Source organism: Musa acuminata, unplaced genomic scaffold, assembly GCF_036884655.1.
Source record: "Musa acuminata AAA Group cultivar baxijiao unplaced genomic scaffold, Cavendish_Baxijiao_AAA HiC_scaffold_1108, whole genome shotgun sequence".
Taxonomy (NCBI): Eukaryota; Viridiplantae; Streptophyta; class Magnoliopsida; order Zingiberales; family Musaceae; genus Musa; species Musa acuminata.
Genome location: NW_027021321.1, coordinates 198,954 through 219,377, shown reverse-complemented (window position 1 = coordinate 219,377; position 20,424 = coordinate 198,954). Strand labels below are relative to the sequence as shown.

General features: G+C 35.7%; 1 pseudogene; it reads right to left on the bottom strand.

The window, feature by feature from the left end:
• Nucleotides 1-1,839: 1,839 nt before the first annotated feature.
• Nucleotides 1,840-5,330, bottom strand: LOC135666552 (alpha-humulene synthase-like; annotated as a pseudogene).
• Nucleotides 5,331-20,424: the final 15,094 nt, after the last annotated feature.

Sequence of the window (20,424 nt, the reverse complement as noted above, 5' to 3'; positions counted from 1 at the left end):
GATTACAAATGTGTCAATTTGGCCACCGACAAAAGATATGAAGAGACGTAAGCATTACAAATGCCAATTGGTTTCCATGCATGGGCGCCATCGACATAAGATATGAAGAGACGTAAGGATTCAGGTCTTTTTGTGTTTTATTGCCTCTTGTGTCGCTCTCCGTTATTCATGTTTCTTATCTGCCACATCAATTGTTCCATATTTGGTTTGAGTGACTCATTGGCAACAAATCCGAATTGTGATGCCATGGTCGCCTGTGGCAGTAACTGTGGGCACTTCAAAGGTCTAAGTTGGTTGACGAAGAGACTTGGACGCTCCTCAAACCCTAATGTGGACTCGGATGCATGTTCCATGATCAATCTGCACGAAGGTTGATGTTGGATGGATTTCTCAACCTGATTCCTCAGACACTCAAACCATTTGACATTTTATAATGAGTTTAACCCGGGCTGGGCTGTCACATGTCTGAGTATATATTGGAACAAATATTACCCCTATCACATAGCATGACCACAAGATGCAGCTTAAGCAACTCTTGGATGGATAATGATATTTGGAATAATATTATTAGCAATCCTAGATACTTTCTGGGTTGATTGTGGTTCTTCCAAGGGTATGCACATTCTTTCAAGGGATTAGTATAGTGATATTCTTTCTAGATATGCTACGTCTTGGGACTGATAACCTTTATTATGAAATATACACTTCAAGCCCAACAGAGACCAATATCTTTCCATCATTGATAGTATATGAGATAAAATGGTTAGAACTAAATATGCCGTGATTTTTCCTTGGAATATTCAAAATTATTATGGCAAAGCTAGAATCCGGTTTGTTTCTTCTCGCTCTTGAAAGTTTAAGAGGAGAGTTCACTAAATTTTTTGGTGATATTTCTATTGTTGATGTTTTCAAAGATAACTATATTTTAGATTCTCGTAGTCCATTCAAGCATGCTTTCAGCAATATACATGCTAGTGATAGATCTTTGGTGGTTCTAATCTCATTGTTAATCCATATATCACATGATAATTTTTAGTTTTAGAAGCTAGATAATAAGAGGGTTTGTTCTGCTAAGTCTGCCTATCATTTTCTTGCTTCTCAGTTGGAATGATTGATCCTAACATGGACTAGTTTTATTGTTTGTGGAAGCTTCCCGTGCTGCCTCAGGTTAAATTTTTTTGTTGGAAACTTTTGCACCGCCACCTCTCATTGATCGTCTCAACTAAGAGTGTGCAGTAATGCTACTACTTGCCCTTTTGTCAATCTAAAGCAGAAACCATTAATCACTTCTTTCTGTGCGTCTTTCCTATTAAATTATGGCAACTCTCTAAATCTTCTACAGAGGGGGGTGCAGTGTCCCAATTCTGATGGTCAAACCTTGTGGGTTCTAAATGATATTGGTCTTTGGTGAATATGGAGGGCTATGAATTATCTTGTTTTCGACCCCATTGCTTGTTCTGTTTACAAGATTTTCAAGAGATAGTAGCATTTGTTCTCGCTAATGACATGGCCAAATCTTCTGATAGTGTCCAACATATGATATCACTAACTTATCCAAAATGTAGCTTGAATATATATGTTTCCGAATTGTAATCATCCCAAACTTAACTAAGAAGTATCTTGATATCTGATGTAGGCATCTACAAAACCCAACCTCACCATCCCTACACTCTATTTAGCATAGCAGCTTCAAGAGCCTTTCTTAAGTTGGCAAGACTGAAAAGAGTGAAAATTGCAAATAGCTAATATAATTTTGTAACACATACCAGCAACTTGCAAATTGCTTTGAACTACTGTTAAGCAAAGATTTCTGTTTTCCATGGATAATACTAGCTTCAGCTTCCCAGTACAATACACGTTCATTTACAAAGGCTTACATATATTTCAGAATAAAGGATTCGTAGAAGAAGCAAGCATAGTACAATACACATTCATTTACAAAGGCTTACATATATTTCAGAATAAATGATTCATAGAAGAAGCAAGCATCGTCATACAATCAAAGTGGAACAGGATGTACAAGTAACAAAGAGATATATTCCTTTGTCTTCGTAGAGGAGTTGGTGTATCCATCGATGTACTTATATATATTTTCCATCATTCGTGAAAAATTAACAATCCTTTGAAGTAAAGCAACAGGGAATGCAGTTTGATTGAGGCACTCTTCATTTATATCCTTCCATGCATCATCAACTAGAACTTGGAGCTTCTTACATGCCACATGCACATCTGTTCCATATTCTTTCATGTAGCATTGGACTGTGGAGGCAACATGTTCCCTAGTTTGTTCCAACTGTAAATTTCATGAAAAAAGAGGATTAATGATCTACAAACTAAATTCTAACGGATCCTTTGAGGATTTACATGTTCATTATATTAAAACAAATTGATAGACTATTATCAATAATAAGGTATAGATGAAAGGAATTTGGGAATCTACAGATGTGGAAGCTTACGAACGGGGTTTTTTTGTTTGTACTAGATTTCTTAATATAAAATCATTTAAGGAGTTCAGCAAAACTTTGATAATGCAATTGAGTGAGATAAGAAATGCTTTTGAGGAGATAAATAGAAGGAATATTGAAGACAACTTTGGAGATTACCTATTAAACCTCAATTATGGTCCATCTCATCTAATCGGAGAATGTATGTTATTTTATTTTTCTTTTTTTTGTGTCATCATATTTCTACTATGACAGAAATCAGTGCAAAATTTACTATGAAAAATGTTTATATGATATAAAACACAGGAGATTATATTATGACCATACCTCATGTGAAGTAATGTCATTCATGATACGACAAATTATTGCAGAAGCTTGGACAATCTTTGGGAAACTAGTAATCCATTGAAATGCCTCCTTAGTTGCTATTTCTCCCATTCCAACGAAAGAAGCACATTGGAGCGTAGGATATCCTGAACTGATGAGGGAAACATGTAGATGTTCTTCCAAAGTTGGTACGTAATGTTGATCTCTCCATTTGGATTCCTCAAAATAAGCTTCAGATAAATCTTTCATCTGTACACAAGTAAAACAAAACCATTCCTTAATGTTTGTAATGCATGAGTAACGTCTATAAGTGGGACAATCTAAGTTCAATACTGTCTCATCTCAAACGCTTATTCTTTATATTGGCCATTAGTGGATTCGTTTATTACTTATGTAATGCTAATTAATAAAAGTGAAAATAATAAGAACCTTATAATCTCATCACTCACCGCTTCCTTTAGATAGGTTATACGATATTTCTCACTGGAAGCCAATAAATCTTCAAACTCTTCAAAGGTGTGCATTAGCTTTAGATAATAATCTTTCATGTACTCTGGTAATTGATGAATAATCTTCACGTCCCACCTGCATATGTATTAGTTTCACCATCTTTAGAAAAATAGAACATAAACATACATATTGTTATTTTGCTATACACAATGACTAAAACTATTATGTGATATTTTATTTTCTTATGTGATATTATCAATGGCACTTTTTGTTATCATCTATTGAGCCATGATAGTAAAAGGTAATCTGTCCATCGATATAAGATTTACGAACCTTTGAATTGCCTCAGTTAGTCGTTGACTCTCCTCCAATGTGCTATAGACATCATATATGTCGTCTAGAATTGAAGTAAGGGCAATCACCTTGGTCGTTATCACTCGTGCACGAGAATAGTAGGGCTCAAAGTATACCCCCAGGATCCAGAAATAGCATTCCACCGATCTATCTCGAGCAAAACTGAGATTTTTTTAGGAGGCTAAATCATTCCACCACCTTCAAGTAGTTCACAAATCAAAATGATTACATATCAATTAATGTTTGATGGGAGGAGGAACCAAACTCAGCAATTAGCCTTCGCTTGTTTACATTTGCAACTTGATTGTATCTTTTTTTCTTTATAAAATTCCAGAAGAAATATAGCTCCAGGGAATTCAAAAGTGAGGAGGAGCTTACTTGGTGATGTTCTTAAGTTCCTCGCGATGAAGAGATTGCAACAAATTGAAGTCCAACTTTGCAAACTCCAGGATGGCATCAACTCGTGTGGCATCCTCTTGGTATATAGAGATGTAATCTCTTGCCAGGAGCCTTCTCATTCTTCTACAGAGAGGTGTCTCGAGGTCAAGAGACACTTGCGTTGTTAATGGTGGTTTAAGATCAGCTAATGCAGACACTAGGCTATTCCTCGTAAAAGAGATGGCTTCATCAAGAATGATCTCCCCATGAGTCCCAAGATAGGCTGCGTTGTACAAGCTTAACAGTCCTTTCACATCACTCCCCAAGGTAGACATGAAACTCCCTCCCTCATCTTTGAACTTGTTAAAGACAACTACAGAAATACATAGAGTTTTGGTTTTGAGAAAAAAAAAACATACAGTCATATTATCAAAATTAATTTACTGTTTTAAGTGATTACGTGATAATCAATACAATGACTTTTGTGTGTGATTTTTATGTCTATTTTACCGGAGAAAATATTTTTGGTACTGCCAACCTCTATGATTGAATTAAATAAAAGATGATTAAAGAAGATCGTATTGTTTTGGAATTAATATATATATGTATATATATATATATATGTATATATATATATATATATGTATATATATATATATATACATATATATATATATACATATATATATATATATGTATTTATATATATGTATTATGTTTGCAAAAGTAATATATGTAAATATTACTTTTGCAAACATAATTATAGATAAAACATACAAATACATCTACTCCAAGGAAACGTAAGAGCATATTACCAGGGGTCACATGATACCCTTGTTGTCTCAGCAGGCGAAACCGGAGAGCAGTATCGTAGAGACCATGATCGTTAAAATCGGCATCATGGACTCGGTTTAATGCTTCACTTATTTCTTTCTCGAAGTGATAACTCAATCCAAGAAGCTGGATTGAATCGACCAAGTCCATAGTATGCAAGATGTCGGTAGTGTCCTTGAACATGCTTCTTACCTGCTCCATCAGTTCTGCTGCTCTCTCTTGCATCCTTGCATCGCACTCCTGCATCCTCCATAGCATAGCAATTAATTGTTCAACCAACAAAACCGAAAGAAAGTAACATGCGCACATTTTTCATGTTAATGAAACATTGACACCATTCGTTCTCGGAGAGTTTCTTGCCTAAAACTTAGAACATATGTGAGATATATGTGTATATACATGCCTGTGTACTGGGGGAGGACTGGGCCTGTAAGATAAAGTAATCACCCCAAACGGTGGGATGGTAGCTTACAGACTTGCGAATCACCACTTCATCACCTGGAACGTGTGGCTGCGAAATTACGTTCTCCATTCTGATCTGGATGCAAGTGATGAGAGGATGGCGAGAGCCTGCAACCTTGTGTAGCAATTTATAGTCTTAAATCTGGTTTGGTTTCGTAAGTAACACGTTTTATGAGAAAGAAGATAACGAATGAGTCATCAGGGATTGTACGCTCCTTTTTTATTGGCTTATGTTTTAGCTTATCCATCATCTTTAATTGACGTCCTATGATTAGTTTTGCTTCTAATAATATAGGAAAAAGACGAGATATAATTAGTTTTGCATCCATCACCCTTGCTCTCACTCTCGTAATAGAACTATAAATCATGTATATAATCGTATATTAACTTAAGTTTTATAATAAACTCTAAACAGTGTGAAACTCATCATATCAGTCTACTCACTCTCAAACTATAAATAATATTATATAAACTTTAGTTTAACTTTTAACATTTTTTCCATGTGTGTATTAATTGAACTCTTTTTTACTTTAAAGGGTTAAATTTCTTTCAAAACCTATCTACATATTCTTCATCAATCTACAACAAATAATGTGGTTCATTTTGGGATGCTTCATCTTTATTCAATCATCAAACCTCCAATTTGATTAATCGACGAAATAATTCTCATTTTATAAAATAATAAATTAAAAAAATAACATGACATAACATAACGAAAAATTAAAACACAAAAGGGTTCATGCTAGAGAAGGTGTTTGGGACCAATTTTGAGCATAAGACTGAGTGAGGAATTCCAAATCCTATCAAAGTAGATATTAAGATCAATAGTTTCATTTTGATTTGTTTTTAAGATTAAGATATAACCAAGGAATCTATAGATTTTGTTGTTCGGAGTAATCAAGTTTCAGTAATAGAATTCTCAAATATTTTTCCCAGATGTGGATGTGTGTGGTTGGTTGCACGGCATAGTACTAAAGCAGCAATTACTAATTTCAAAGAGAGATCGTCTCTTTGATATAAATATGTTAACATACAAAAAAAAAAAAAAAAGTTCACATGAGATTTTTAGATGAAAGGATTTGGAAGTTGATGGCCCACATGTCGATGCTCGCACATGCTTAGCGAATTATTCGAATCTATAATGATATATTTATGCCATCATTATGAAACCCAAGGATGTATGACCTAAGCAATGTAGATCCAATAGAGTATTTCTTTTTTTTTTGTTACCGGCAAGCGGGATTTGATTTCATGGCCTTACTATTAATCGTCAGGTTTGTTATCAGCTAAGCTGCTGTGTACATACTAATATCATTGAATGTTTTGGAGATTATCTAAATCTGAGTGTACGTACTACTAGATCATCTAAATCTGCTGCGTATATACTATTGATTGAACGTTTTGTTATCAACTAATCTGATATCCTCAAGTGGTACAACATGATAAAGTAGTCTCACAAACGCTCGGATCAAGTGGTATTCATCGAACGTTTTGGATTTTACTTAATATAGAAAAATTATACTCAAAACATGTTGGATTTTACTTGACTCAAATTCAAATAAATACGTGTTTCCATCAAATAAATACAAGTATTCAAATAAATACTTTGTGAGTTTGTTTTCGTGTTTGACGCCCTTCCGCGAACACGTGGATGTGCTTATCTCTTCTCTGTGGTGGGGGAGTCACCTGTAAATGCAGCCTCAATGCAGCCTCAAATAAGAGGTACATTTGGACATAATGTGAGCTACAGCAACAGTTTTGTTTTTGTTTTTGGAAAAAGAGAATGAATTAGCACTTAAGAAAGAGAGTTACAGCTGCTCGGCTGTCGCATTCATTAGCCTTTCCAAAAACAAAAAAAAAAGATAATTGTGTTAGCAGCTGAACTTCTTGGGTTAGCAGCCCATAAATTCAGCTTATAGTGGGTTTGGGTAGTTCACAGCTCATCTCCTTTCCTAATCTAACCTTAATTAACATTAGGGAGGTGTGGTGGTTACGTTTTAGAGACAGAAAAAAGCGTAAATAGGGCAGCAACGTAGGAGAAGAAAATAGCCATAGGATTTCAAAGAAAAGGAGGAAAATAAGGCAGAAAATGAAGAGAAAGAAAGGGAAGAAGACAAGGACAACGCAGAGAGGCTGTTCTCAATTATCTAGCAGTGTTCTCATCTCAGGTTAGATCAAATCTATAGTAGATTCTTACTGTGATTACTTGGGGAGGTTTTAGATATTGTGGACAATGACGTGATCCTTGTATCTCAGGTATTCTCTTGTGATTGTTGCTAGGGTTTAGGGCAAAAGATTGAGATTTGTATATTCATTATTCTCATAGTGGATTATCTCTAGTTTGCCCCGTGATTTTTACTCTTCACATTGAAGGGGTTTTCCACATATATCTTAGTGTTCTATTTGATTGTGCTTCCATTTAATTCCGCTGCATATTGTGGACTTCTAGTATTTGTTCATATACAAAGGTTATTCCTCTTTATATCCCCATCAACATGTATCAGAGCAAGGGGTTTTGGTGATTTAATTTTGTATTTGAACATGGAGGCTAGTAATGTTTCTCGCATGATTAGTTTAAATGGAAACAATTGGATGATACGAAAACCAAGAATGGAAGATCTCTTGGGATAGTGCAAAACCTACAACTATGACAGATGATGAGTGGAAGAGGTTAGATCGAAAAACAATTTGTTTTATTAGACAGTGGCTTGATGATAGTGTCTTTCACCATGTTTCTACTGAAATTTCTGCATATTCTCATTGGAAAAAGTTGGAAAGTTTCTATGAAAGAAAAACAGCTGGCAACAAAGCTTTTTTGATCAGAAAACTTGTGAACCTAAAATATAGAGAGAGTGCTTCTATTGCTGAACATTTGAATGAAATGTAAAGTATTACTAACCAGTTATCCTCTATAAAAATGTCTCTTGATGATGAGTTACAAGCATTGTTACTCCTCAGTTCATTACCAGAAAGTTGGGAGACACTGGCGGTTTCCCTCAGTAATTCTGCGCCAGATGGTGTTGTCACTATGACTCAAGTAACAAACAGTTTGTTGATTGAGGAGCTGAGAAGAAAGAGTTCGGCAACATCTCAGAATGATTCACAGGCACTTATCTCTAAAAACAAAGGAAGGTCAAAGTCTAGAAGCAGTTCACGTATGGGTAGGAGCAAGTCAAGATCAAGAAAAGATATTGTTTGCTATAACTATGGTGAGAAAGGACATTACAAGAACCAATGTAAGCAACCTAAGAAGAATAAGAAAAAGGGAAAAGAAGTAGAGTCTATAGAGTCAAAGGATAATACTACAGCTACAGTGCAGGGTGGTGATTATTTGATTTTGTCTCCTTCTGATGATATTTTTTCTTGTATGTGTCAGGATCTTGAGTGGGTGATTGACACAGGTGCTTCTTATCATGCTACACCACGGAGGAAGTTTTTTGCTACATACAGGTCTGGAAATTTTGGTGTTGTTAAGATGGGCAACTATGGCACAACAGACACCATAGGCATGGGTGATATCCATTTAAAGACCAACCTTGGCTGCAAGTTGGTGCTTAAGGATGTGAGGCATGTGGTTGACTTGAGGCTGAATCTAATTTCAGTTGGAAGGCTAGATGATGAAGACTATGATAGCAGATTTCACAAAGGGCAATGGAAGCTCAGTAAGGGTTCTCTTGTTATAGCTAATGGAAAGAAATGTAATACTTTGTATATGTTGCAGGCTAAAGCTTATCGTGAGCAATTAAATGCTACAGAAAAAGACTTCAGCATGGAGTTGTGGCATAGGCGACTGGGACACATGAGCGAGAAGGGGCTGCAAGCTCTTTCCAAGAAAGAGAGAGATATTACCAGACCTCAAAGGTATATATCTAAACCCTTGTATTGATTGTTTGGCAGGTAAACAACATAGAGTTTCATTTGCTAGTCCTACTTTGTCTAGAAAAATGCATGTCTTAGACCATGTTTATAAAGATGTATGTGGTCCTTTGAGGACAAAAACTCATAGTGGATCTGTTAATGTTCTTGGTATAAGTGGTGTACTTTATTTTGTCACTTTTATAGATGATTTTTCTAAGAAAGTTTGGGCCTATGCTTTGAAGACTAAAGATCAGGTAATTAATGTCTTCAAAGAGTTTCATGCTAGGGTTGAAAGCGAGATAGAAAAGAAATTAAAATGCATAAGACCAGATAATGGTTGTGAGTATATAGGATTGTTTAATAACTATTGCAGGTCACATGGGATCCAACATGAGATGATAGTTCCTGGTACACCTCAGCATAATGCAATTGCAGAGAGGATGAACCACACCATCATGGAAAAGATCAAATGTATGCTTTCACAGGCCAAGCTACCCAAAAGGTTTTGGGATGAGGCTTTGAGGACTGCAGTTGATGTGATCAACTTATCACCATGTACGACCCTAGATGGTGATGTTGCAGAGCATGTATGGTTAGGGAAAGATGTTTCCTATAAGTATTTGAGAATGTTTAGTTATCGTGCATTTGCACATGTTCCAAATAATGAGAGGTCCAAGCTGGATGGTAAGACTAAAGAATGTATTTTTCTTGGTTACTCACATGATTATTTTGGTTACGAGCTTTGGGATCCAGAAAAGCAGAAGGTGTTTAGAAGCAGAGATGTAGTCTTCTTTGAGGATCAAACTTTTGAAGATTTGAGATTGTGACCCAATTATTCCTCCAGTGTATCACGGTGATGGGGGAGATGTGCAGGAAGATAGTGTAGAGCCTGATGTTGATCTACCTGCAGGACATGTTAAGCAAGAAAATGTCTTCTATTCGTGTTGCTCTTGGTATTGCTACTAGCCAGGACTTGGAGGTTGGGCAGTTAGATGTGAAGACAGCTTTCCTTCATGGGGATTTGGAGGAGAAAATTTATATGGAGCAACCAGAAGGCTTCAAAGTTAAAGGTAAAGAGAACTTTGTCTACAAATTGAAGAAGAGCTTGTATGGGCTAAAGTAAGCTCCAAGACAGTGGTACAGAAAGTTTGATTCATTTATGATAGAAAATGGATACAAAAGAACGGCTTCAGATCATTGTGCATTTGGTGAGGATTTTATTATTCTCTTAATTTATGTTGATGACATACTTATTCTTGGGAAAGATATGTCTAAAATTGACAGATTGAAGGAGCTAATTAAGTCTTTTGCAATGAAGGACATGGGGCCAGCAAAGCAAATACTAGGTATGCAAATTTCCCGTGATAGGAAAAATAAGAAGATTTGGTTGTCACAGGAGAAATACATCGAGAAGATATTGGAAAGATTCAGTATGAGCAATGCAAAGCCAGTTGGTTCTCCTCTTGCAGGTCACTTCAAGTTGTGCTCAGAACAAAGTCCGTCAAGTGATGAGGAGAAGGAGAAAATGCAAAAGGTTCCTTATGCTTCAGTAGTTGGAAGTTTAATGTATGCAATGGTATGTACGAAGCCAGACATCGCATATGCAGTTGGTGTTACTAGTAGATTTCTTGCAAATCCAAGCAAAGAGCACTGGGCAGTAGTGAAGTGGATTTTTAGATATCTCAGAGGGAGCTCTAAGGTTTGTTTAAGCTTTGAAGGTGGACCACATGTGTTGACAAGTTATATAGATACAGATATGGCAAGAGATATAGATACGAGAAAGTCTACTTCAGGTTTTGTACATACTTTTGCAGGGGGAGCTGTGTCATGGTAATCCAGGTTGCAAAGGTGTATTGCTCTCTCCACCACAGAAGCAGAATATATTGCTACTACAGAGATATGCAAAGAAATGTTATGGATGAAAGAATTTTTACAAGAATTGGGGCTAAAACAGGAAAATTATGTGGTGCATTGTGACAGCCAGAGTGTCATCCATTTGTGTAATAACCCAATGTTTTATTCCAAGTCAAAGCATATAGATATCAGATACCACTAGATTCGAAATGTATTTGAAGAGAAGCAATTGCAGCTTCAGAATATTCACACAGATGACAAAGAAACAGACATGTTGACAAAAACTTTACCAAAAGAAAGATAGGAGATATACCGACAGTTGGTCGGCATGGCTTCATATTGAGGAGTCATGAGACAGCCTCCCGTATAAGCTGAAGAGGAAGGTTGTTGGGCTGGCAGCCCACAAATTCAGCCCATAGTGGGCTTGGGTAGCCCACAGCTCACCCCCTCTCTTAACCTAAACCTAATTAACATTAGGGGAGTGTGGTGGCTACGTTTTGGAGGCAGAAAAAGGCATAAATAGGGCAGCAACGTGGGAGAAGAAAATAGCCATGGGATTCCAAAGAAAAGGAGGAAAACAAGGCAGAAATGGAAGAGAAAGAAAGGGAAGAAGATAAGGACAACGCAGAGAGGCTGTTCTCAATCATCTAGTAGTGTTCTTATCTCAGGTTAGATCAAATCTATAGTAGACTCTTGCTGTGATTACTTAGGGAGGTTTTAGATATTGTAAGCAGTGACGTGATCCTTATATTCCAGTTATTCTCGTGTGATTGTTGCTAGGGTTTAGGGCAAGAGATTGAGATTTGTATATTCATTATTCTCATAGTATATTATCTCTAGTTTGCCCCGTGGTTTTTACCCTTTACATTGAAGGGATTTTCCACGTATATCTTGGTGTTCTATTTGATTGTGGTTCCATTTAATTCCGTTACGTATTTTGGTCTTCTAGTATTTGTTCATATACAAAGGTTATTCCTATTTATATCCCCATCAACTGGCATCAGAACAAAGGGTTTTGGTGATTTAATTTTTGTATTTGAACATTGAGGCCAGTAATGTTTCTCGCATGATTAGTTTGAATAGAAACAATTGGATGATATGGAAACCAAGAATGGAAGATCTCTTGTATTGCAAAGATTTGTATGAACCTTTGCAGGGGGATAGTGCAAAACCCACAACAATGACAGATGATGAGTGGAAGAGGTTAGATCGAAAAACAATTGGGTTTATTAGACAGTGGCTTGATGATAGTGTCTTTCACCATGTTTCTACTGAAATTTCTACATATTCTCTTTGGAAAAAGTTGGAAAGTCTCTATGAAAGAAAAACAACTGGCAACAAAGCTTTTTTGATCAGAAAACTTGTGAACCTAAAATATAGAGAGGGTGCTTCTATTGTTGAACATTTGAATGAAATGCAAAGTATTACTAACCAGTTATCCTCTATGAAAATGTCTCTTGATGATGAGTTGCAAGCATTGTTGCTTCTCAGTTCATTACAAGAAAGTTGGGAGACATTGGTGGTTTCCCTCAGTAATTCTGTGCCAGATGGTGTTGTCACTATGAGTCAAGTAACAAGCAATTTGTTGAATGAGGAGTTGAGAAGAAAGAGTTCGGCAACATCTCAGAATGATTCACAGGCACTTATCTCAGAGAACAGAGGAAGGTCAAAGTCTAGAAGTAATTCACGCATGGATAGAAGCAAGTCAAGATCAAGAAAAGATATTATTTGCTATAATTGCGGTGAGAAAGGACATTACAAGAACCAATGTAAGTAACCTAAGAAGAGCAAAAAAAGGGGAAAAAAAGTGGAGTCTATAGAGTCAAAAGATAATATCACAACTACAATGCAGGGTGGTGATTATTTGATTTTGTCTCATTCTGATGATATTTTTTCTTGTATGTGTCAGGATCTTGAGTGGGTGATTGACACAGGTGCTTCTTATCATACTACACCACAGAGGGAGTTTTTTACTACATACAGGTCTGGAAATTTTGGTATTATCAAGATAGGTAACTATGGCACAGTAGACATCATAGGCATGGGTGATATCCATTTAAAGATCAACCTTGGTTGCAAGTTGGTGCTTAAGGACGTGAGGCATGTGGTTGACTTGAGGCTGAATCTAATTTTAGTTGGAAGGCTAGATGATGAACACTACGAAAGCAGATTTCACAATGGGCAATGGAAGCTCAGTAAGGGTTCTCTTGTTATAGCTAATGGAAAGAAATGTCATACTTTGTATAGGTTACAGGCTAAAGCTTATGGTGAGCAGTTAAATGCTATAGAAAAAGACTTCAGCATGGAGTTGTGGCATAGGTGACTAGGACACATGAGCAAGAAGGGGCTGCAAGCTCTTTCCAAGAGAGATATTACCAGATCTCAGATATATACATATGAATCCTTGTCTTGATTGTTTGGCAGGTAAACAACATAGAGTTTCATTTGCTAGTCCTGCTTTGTCTAGAAAAATGCATGCCTTAGACTGTGTTTATACAGATGTATGTGGTCCTTTAAGGGCAAAAACTCATGGTGGATCTATTGATATTCTTGGTATAAGTGATGCACTTTATTTTGTCACTTTTATAGATGATTTTTCCAGAAAAGTTTGGGCCTATGCTTTGAAGACTAAAGATCAGGTAATTAATATCTTCAAAGAGTTTCATGCCAGGGTTGAAAGGAGACAGAAAGGAAATTGAAATGCAAAAGATCAGATAATGGTGGTGAGTATACAAGATTGTTTAAGGACTATTGCAGGTCACATGGGATCCAACATGAGATGACAGTTCCTGGTACACCTGAGCATAATGCAATTGCAGAGAGGATGAACCGTACCATTATGGAAAAGATCAGATGTATGCTTTCATAGGTCAAGCTACCCAAAAGGTTTTGGGATGAGACTTTGAGTACTGTAGTTGATGTGATCAACTTATCACCATGTACAGCCCTAGATGGTGAAATTACAGAGCATGTATGGTTAGGGAAAGATGTTTCCTACAAGTATTTAAGAGTGTTTGGTTGTCACGCATTTGCACATATTCAAGACAATGAGAGGTCCAAGTTGGATGGTAAGACTAAAGAATGTATTTTTCTTGACTACTCACATGATCATTTTGGTTACAGGCTTTGGGATCTAGAAAAGCAGAAGGTGTTCAGAAGTAGAGATGTAGTCTTCTTTGAGGAACAAACCTTTGAAGATTTGATGAAGAAGACACCGGCCAAGACTTCTGCAGAAGGATTAGCAGATTGTGACCCAGTTATTCCTCCAGTATATCAGGATGATGGGGGAGATGTGCAGGAAGATTGTGTAGAGCCTAACGTTGATCTATATGTAGGACATGTTGAGCAAGAAGAAGTAGGAGAGCAAGTTCCAACAGAACCTCGGTTGAGAAGATCTTCTAGACAACGTCAACCTTCCAGAAGATACTCTACAGATGAGTATGTGATGTTTACTGATGTAGGTGAACCAGAGAGTTACCAGGAAGCAGTTGAAAGTGAGCAGAAAGAGAAGTGGTTAGTTGCTATGCAGGAAGAGATGAATGCTCTTCAAAAGAACCACACTTATGATTTGGTGCTACTACCAAATGGAATGAAGGCCTTGAAGAACAAGTGGATTTTCAGATTGAAGACTCAAGAATATTATTCTCAACCAAAGTACAAAGCTAGATTGGTTGTGAAAAGCTTTGGTCAAAATAAAGGTATTGACTTTGAAGAGATTTTTTCTCCTGTTGTTAAAATGTCTTCTATTCGTGTTGCTCTAGGTATTGCTGCTAGCCAGGACTTGGAGGTTGAGCAGTTAGATGTGAAGACAGCTTTCCTTCATGGGGATTTGAAGGAGGAAATTTATATGGAGCAACTAGAAGGCTTCAAAGTTAAAGGTAAAGAGAACTTTGTCTGCAAATTGAAGAAGAGCTTGTATGGGCTAAAGCAAGCTCCAAGACAATGGTATAGAAAGTTTGATTCATTTATGATAGAAAATGGATACAAAAGAATGGCTTCAGATCATTGTGTGTACATTAAATGGTTTGGTGAGGATTTTATTATTCTCTTACTTTATATTGATGGCATGCTTATTCTTGGAAAAGATATGTCTAAAATTGATAGGTTAAAGAAGGAACTGAGTGAGTCTTTTGCAATGAAGGACATGGGGCCAGCAAAGCAAATACTAGGTATGCAGATTTCCCGTGACAGGAAAAATAAGAAAATTTGGTTGTCACAGGAGAAATACATCGAGAAGATATTGGAAAGATTCAGTATGAGCAATGCAAAACCAGTCGGTTCTCCTCTTGCATGTCACTTCAAGTTGGGCTCAGAACATAGTCCGTCAACTGATGAGGAGAAGGAGAAAATGCAAAAGATTCCTTATGCTTCAGTAGTTGAAAGTTTAATATATGCAATGGTATGTACGAGGCTAGATATCACATATGCAGTTGGTGTTACTAGTAGATTTCTTGCAAATCCAAGCAAAGAGCACTGGGCAGTAGTGAAGTGAATTTTTAGATATCTCAAAGGGAGCTCTAAGGTTTGTTTAAGCTTTGGAGGTGGACCACATGTGTTGACAGGATACACAGATGCAAATATGACAAGAGATATAGATACGAGAAAGTCTACTTTAGGTTATGTACTTACTTTTACAGGGGGAGCTGTGTCATGGCAATCTAGGTTGCAAAGGTGTATTGCTCTCTCCACCATAGAAGCAGAATATATTGCTGCTACAGAGGTATGCAAAGAAATGTTATGGATGAAAGAATTCTTATGGGCTGAAGGGGGAGGTTGTTGGGCTGGCAACCCACAGATTCAGCCCATAGTGGGCTTAGGCAGCCCACAGCCCACACCCCCTCTTAACCTAACCCTAATTAACATTAGAGGGGCGTGGTGGCTATTTTTTGGAGGCAGAAAAAGGCACAAATAGGGCAGCAACATGGGAGAAAAGAACAGCCACAGGATTCCAAAGAAAAGAAACAAAAACAAGGCAGAAAAGGAAGAGAAAGAAAGGGAAGAAGACAAGGATAACGCAGAGAGGCTGTTCTCAATCATCTAGCAGTGTTCTCATCTCAGGTTAGATCAAATCTATAGTAGACTCTTGCTGTGATTACTTATGAAGGTTTTAGATATTGTAAGTAATGACGTGATCCTTGTATCCCAATTATTCTCTTATGATTGTTGCTAGGGTTTAGGGCAAGAGATTGAGATTTGTATATTCATTATTCTCATAGTGGATTATCTCTAGTTTGCCCCGTAGTTTTTACCCTTCACATTGAAGGAGTTTTCCACATATATCTTGGTGTTCTATTTGATTATGGTTTCATTTAATTCCGCTGCGTATTATGGTCTTCTAGTATTTATTCATATACAAAAGTTATTCCTGTTTATATCCCCATTAGTAACTTCTCTAGATGACTTCCCTCTCACAAAGATGCTGCCGCAACACCTACTCAAGATGGCTTCCCCCTCACAAAGATGTTACTGCAACACCTACTGCCATGTTCAATGTCTGGATTTTGTCGCCTGAGATAGTTATTTGTAATATTTAATTACAATCACATTGCGCCATATGCAAGGATATATAAAATAATTAATTAAAAAATAACATGACATAACATAACGAAAAATTAAAACACAAAAGGGTTCATGCTAGAGAAGGTGTTTGGGACCAATTTTGAGCATAATACTGAGCGACGAATTCCAAATCCTATCAAAGTAGATATTAAGTTCAATAGTTTCATTTTGATTTGTTGTTAAGATTAAGATATAACCAAGGAATCTATAGATTTTGTTGTTCGTAGTAATCAAGTTTCAGTAATAGAATTCTCAAATATTTTTCCCACAATCAATCGTCTTTGTCATTCATCAATCGTCTATCAATTTCCTATGATGAAAAAAAAGATTACATGGCCTTGTCATAGAGTCTTAGGTCGTATTCCTCGTGGTGGTCCATGACTAACATGTAAGGTTCTTTGTTGACGATGATAACCCCATCAGTCTCAATGAAACTATGATGGTTACGTGAAAGGGGACCGGTATGAGGTTATGTTCCTCCTACTAGCCCATTAATAATGAAGAAATAAATCTATCACGCTATATAATTCAATTGTGATTTAGCAATGAGATCAATTGGATTTTAATTAAAAGTATATACTCGAATCCAATTTAAATATTTAAATAATAATTAGCTAATTTTAAATTAAAAAAGGACGTACTTAAAAGCTCTCACCAATGTGGGATCGGGATATACCATCTTACTTTTAAGTATTTAAGGATTATTTTCGTGACTTAAATCTAAAACTTAAATAAGTTAAAAATCGATATGTATTCATCTTATGTGCATAAATTATATTTAACATATTTAACTAAAAGAAAACATGTTGGAATTCAACTTGAAGATCAGATTTGTATTTTACTTAATATAGAAAAATTATACTCAAAACATGTTGGATTTTACTTGACTCAAATTCAAATAAATACGTGTTTCCATCAAATAAATACAAGTATTCAAATAAATACTTTGTGAGTCTGTTTTCGTGTTTGACGCACTTCGGCGAACACGTAGATGTGCTTATCTCTTCTCTGTGGTGGATGACTTCAATACGGGGAGTCACCTGTAACTGCAGCCTCAAATGAGATGTACATTTGGACTTATATGTGAGCTACAGCTACAGTTTTGTTTTTTTTTTTTGGGAAAAAGAGAATGAAGTGGCACTTGAAGAAAGAGAGTTACAGCTGCTCGACAGGGCTGTCGCATCAGCCTTCCCAAAAACAAAAAAAGATGATTGTGACCAGAAGTGTTAAGTTGCGCTCGTACGAAGGGTAGCATCAGTCAAGACAGCAGACTCAGAGCATATCCAAATCTTGCTTAAGCCCTCCTGCTCTGTAAAATGTAGGGCTTCAAGAATTGCTATCTAGGAATCAGATGCGTATGTATAGCCGTTTACACAATTGATCATGTTAGCTGAAGCATATTTAGGGCTTCAAAAGAATTGCTAATCCTTTCACTATTACAGTATCATGTGCTTTAATTGTAGTACAATCAATTTCTCGGATATTATTTCCTTAAGTCTATTGGCTGAGCTTGAATATTATTTTGCAAATAATGTTAGAAAGGGTGAAGGGTCTATAATCTATGATCATGGTGGCATTGATATTTTTGGGAATGAGCAACATGTGGGTTTTAGGTAAAATGTAACAATCATTGTGAAAGCTACTTAATACCTAATGAATCAGGACTTTTAATTCATTCTAGAACCCATGGTAAAATTAGACGATGAAGCCGTTCGGTCCATTTGGTCGAGAGCAATAATAATCTCATCCAATGAGAATGGTTTAGCAAGGCTGATATATGCTCCATGATTATTTTGATGTAATAATGATGTCAGCTATATTTGCTCCATGATTATTTTGATGTAATAATGATGTCAGCTATATTTGCTCCGTGATTATTTTGATACATGATAAAATTATTTAATCCGACAACACATCATGTTCTTGATCAAAATATTACGGTTTGATGACTAAAAAATAGCGTCATAACATTTTTGTGATGTCGCCGCTAAAAATTTCCATTCTTTGATCATAAATTTCAAAATTTTTAAATCATTTTAGTATATATTAGACTATAATGTATTTCTTGATATTTGGTGGTAGAATTGAGAATGAAAATTATTAGAGCTAGTCCTAGAAAATTTACCAAAGGGTAATTTTGGTAACCCGACAAAGACAATAAAGCGGAAAGAATAAAAACGACAAGAACACCAGATTTATGTGGTTCGGTCAATTAACCTTGACCTACATGACCTTCATCCACAGACGAAAAAAGAGCAAATCACTACTATAAAAGAGACTATTACAAATGCCTTAGGAAGATATTCCTAGGCCATAAAACATCCGAAAATACTAAACAAGAAAAATCTCAACTATAAGCCCAAACTATTTAACTGAGTATGAACTTAAACCCAAAGCAAACACTTAGGTTTTTCTTGTGGTGCTACTTATGGTGTATTTGACTTCAAAACCTAAGTCCTTATTTATAGTTCCAATATGAGATAATAAGTCTGATTTTCCCGATGTGGGATTATGGGACTTACCAAACTAAAATAATGATTGAGAATGTGTAGGTCTTCCATTTAGCCATGTGACACATTTGATCTGATTTATTTCGTAAAAAGAAAATATGGTTTTATACACAAAATAATTAGAATAAAAGTGAAATATAAGTGTGTTCGATTACAAAAATAGCATAACTTCTATGAATAAAATATATATTTAAAGCTTAAGAAATAAATTTGAAGCTACGTAATCATTATCTTAACATAAAATCTCTCTCTCTCTCTCTCTTTCTCGTGTGAGATTAATGAGTGTTCTATCTACGTCTAAATTCAATCAGTAATATTCTTTGTATCAGAATGCTCGTGAAAAGACTTAATTGGACCACTTTCAATGGATTGAACAGAGAACATTTTTAAAAAAAATTAATTGAAAAATAACAAAGGAGAAAATTTAATTCATATTGAGGAATTAAATAAGGATTCGATTTTACTGATAAACTTCCCCAAAGAGCCAATTCGAATAGATCCACCTCTTTTTAGTTCTTCAACAATGATCATCATAATATTGCTAAAAGATGATTTTTTTAAGAAAATTGTTTTAAAAAACTTTGTCAAGAAACACACGCATGTATACAACTTTCAAGCCCTATAATAGTTTCTGTAATACCTCGGAAAATGCAAACGGCATGGCAGTATCTAACAACGTCAAAACTACCTCTAACCGGAGAGCAAGTAGAACTATCAGGTAAGCATTGTAACACAATAAAATCGGATAATGCATGGTCTTTTATTCATAAATGCTTGATATCTAATCGTATATAGGATTGAGAGGAGTAATAAGTGTGGTAACACAATCAAATCGGAACAGGATGGACCAGCAACAATGAGATGTTTTCTTTCATGTGTGTGTCGGAGTTGGTGTATGCATCAATGTTCTTGTATATAGTTTTCATCATTCATGAAAAGTTGAGTATCCTTTCAAGTAAAGCAATGCGGAATGTGTTATATTTATAATTTCTTTATAAATTCTTTTAATTTCGGTCAACATCCTTGACAGCTTTGCCCTTTAAAAGTAAGATATTTTCACTACATATTTTAAAAAATTATAGTTTTACCCTTTCAATCAAATATTTTTGACTTTTGTCCACAACTATAAAATTAACTAATTTGATTTTCTTTAATCAAATATTTTGATCAAATTTGATTCTAATCATATTTCAACTACTTGGCTAAAATTAGATTTGATCGATCTCATTTTGATCAAATTTAAGAACAATTAAATTTTGATTAATTTTTAATTTTAGTCTAATTTAATTTTGTTCGGTCTAATTGGCATGATTTAGGGTACCATGCGGAATTAGAAAAACTATAAATTATGCTTTTTTTTATATAATATATTTGTAAAATTTTTACTTGTTAGA